Source organism: Saccostrea cucullata, unplaced genomic scaffold (assembly GCF_032062105.1).
Source record: "Saccostrea cucullata isolate Sc308-1 unplaced genomic scaffold, CSIRO_AGI_Scuc_v1 ctg9961, whole genome shotgun sequence".
In the NCBI taxonomy this organism is placed as follows: domain Eukaryota; kingdom Metazoa; phylum Mollusca; class Bivalvia; order Ostreida; family Ostreidae; genus Saccostrea; species Saccostrea cuccullata.
Genome location: NW_026928736.1, coordinates 24,729 through 27,850, shown reverse-complemented (window position 1 = coordinate 27,850; position 3,122 = coordinate 24,729). Strand labels below are relative to the sequence as shown.

At 35.1% G+C, this 3,122-nt stretch overlaps 1 pseudogene; it reads right to left on the bottom strand.

Annotated features, from left to right (window-relative positions):
• Positions 1-421: 421 nt before the first annotated feature.
• LOC134278603 (3-oxo-5-alpha-steroid 4-dehydrogenase 2-like) lies at positions 422-2,476 on the bottom strand (annotated as a pseudogene).
• Positions 2,477-3,122: the final 646 nt, after the last annotated feature.

The following is a 3,122-nucleotide window of genomic DNA, read 5'->3' as shown; positions in this document are numbered from 1 at the left end:
GAGAGCACAACAGGGATGAAGTGTCTGAGAAAAAATAAAACCAGAGAAAAGTTGAAAAATCGTTTTCTGAAGAACAGCAAAGCCCTGAGTGCCGAGTAAAGGACAAAATTTGCAGCTCTCCACCGGCAAATCTTGGCGTCTCCATATGAGTGAAAAATTCTCGAGAGGGACGTTAAACAATATACAATCAATCAAACAATCGAATGTCATACATTTAATTTTGCCAAAAGTGGTCCAGGGTACTTGTTTAATGTAGTTATAGTAAATGAAATTAACTTTCATTGAAAGTAATCGCCAAATTTGGTTAAAAGTACATATAACGTGCGTAAAACAATATGCATAACATCAATCAATCGTTAAAGTGTTCAGGAATATATTTTAACAAAAAATTTATAAATATTGAATGACTTTTTATTTTTCATAACTTCAGAAATTCTGAGAAAAGTGTAATATGTATAAACAAATGTAATTTTATTTATTGCATGATCCCCGTGCTTTTGTGGTTGAAACCCCGTCCTAAAGAACAAACGGAATCAAAGCCTTTCTGTCTTTTGCATTATCCTCAAATTTTTCCCTAAAAAATCTAAAATATAAATAAAATTGAATAAACCAAGCAATCACTGGTGTAAGTAAGGTGTAATTGGAATATTCGTTTTTATTACTGATGTAAAATGTTTTAAGTGAGCGCAATGTAATTGGAAAACTTCAATGTATTCCTTTCAAGATCATTTATAATTATATATACTCAGTATATTACCTGTGATGATGGAAAGCCCTAGGGCCGATATTACACAGTGTGAAGATAGCAAAGGCTATAGAGGGGAGATTAAAACACGCAATAAAAAGCCGATCCACTCCACGATTTCCCCCAGGAAGTTAGCACCAGAGACGTACTCGAATAGAAATACTAGGGATAAAAATAACAGTTAGCACCAGAGACGTACTTGAATAGAAATCCTAGGAATAAAAATAACAGTTAGCACCAAAGACGTACTTGAATAGAAATCCTAGGAATAAAAATAACAGTTAGCACCAGAGACGTACTTGAATAGAAATCCTAGCGATGAAAATAGAATAAAGTTTGCAACCATAACGATAATAATTCAAGGAGAAGTTTTTAAACCACATACAATTCTCTTTGCATTTTCACCAGAATACTTATATATGTACCACAGAAGGGGAATAATATGTCTAACTACCTCTTGGAGTTTGATATGTGCTTTCTTTCTCTCTTCAAGTAGTGACGTCAGCAAAATGTACATCCCTGTAAAAAATAACATAATACCTACAAAACAAAATTAAAAATGTTTTTGTTAGGGTTTTAATGCGTATAAACTTTTTAGAAATTAAACACCAGTTCGCTTCCTTTTCATGTTACATTTGCATTGATAAGCCAAAACAACAGCGGAAAATTTAGTTCTATTTGGTATAACATACCCAGACAGAATCTTGCCTTCTAGAACCAGTGGTGGATCTGGGTATTGGGATAGGAGTATTCCATACGTCTGCAGAGCGCCGTTCACTGAACAGAAGAAAAAAGCAGCCACAAACGGAAACAAAGGAATAGGTTTACCTCCCTTTATCCTTAGCGGGAAAATGAAAGTCCTGAAATCAAAGTAAATTATTTTTGAAAAAAAAACATCAATGGTCAAGCATGGATATATAGGTAGTCCACCCCCACCTCACCGCCTGTGATTTTCAGTTATAGAAATCATGTACAGTCGATGTAGAAAAAAATGAAGTAGGAAAACATTGGAGGGTGTATTTGAGAGAAGCATGTAAAATTGTATTTTTAGATATTCCCCATCCCCCTCCGAAATAGGTTTTTTGGTAATTAAAAAGTTCAAAAGCATTTTTTATATCTTTGTGTCGGATTTTTTTATGCTTTTGTGAAACCCCCTCTCTGCAAAAAAATAAATTAAGATTAAAAAATACAACCCTGAAAATCCCCTGGTTTGCGCATGATCTTAATGTGTATTCGGTACAGTGACGAGTGAACAAATCAATTTAATTCTATTACAAAAGTTAAATGATAATAAGAAATTTAGGAAAGAAGAATTCTCGAATATGTTCCAGTTTTCTTTTTTTTTACCTTTATAAAATCATAAACAATGAACTGACAGGAAAAAGGGCTACAAAATCTCACCTGTGAAAGTAATGCACTAGAAAGTATCCAGTCAAAATCCTTTTATTGCCTTGAATATTCACTAACTCATCAGAGCGTCACCTTGAGAGTATTACAAACGGTACAACAAAGGACGGTAACCCCTGTAGGAACCAGGCGAGCTTAGCAGGCACGAGGCACCCCCATCCCGGACGGGTGTACCGGCCGTAGGGGGCCGTGGTGAACTGAAGCGTGACTAAATTAGAAATCCCCCACAAAACCATCAGACCGGAAACAAACTTCAGCGAATCAGGGGCCGAAAACACGCGGTCAATTTGTTCCAATATTAAGTTCATATTTTTCTTGATTTATTTTTTTTCTTTAAAAACAGAGAAAAATAATCACTCTAAATTTGGAAATTAAAGTTTTGTTCAACAAAGGATTACTGCATTTAATGATTTATATGGTATGCGAGTGGCATTTTATTTATAATATTTTGAAAATGGATGACGTCATCCTCCTTCGTGCTGTCCGATTGTTTGTTCTGAGATAAGGACTCTGATTCGGCTAGCCAGTGATTCAAGGTGTTATTTCATAACCACAACGATTAATAAAAACTCTATAGAATTCTGTGATGTTTGTTTTGGTTCTTATTTTCTATTGATGTATCTGTACACCATGAGTCTTTATTTACCCCCGCTGAGATTCAGGATATACTTTTTTAAATGAACTGCGGGGTGATGAAATCTCTCTCTTTCTCTCTCTCTCTCTCTCTCTCAATGTATTTAAATGCCAAATACTCAGTTATTCATTATATGGACAATTTGCAAAATTCAAGGCCTGTGTGTGTCAAGTGCTACAATTTTCAGGCGCCAAGGTATCGACGTGATGTTTCCTTCATCCAACAATAAATCAATAAAAGAGCGGGGAATTTGAGATCCGAGTCAACATCGTTACATGTAGTATATGTACGAGAGAGAGAGAGATCATTCCACACGTTCATGGATAATCATACCAA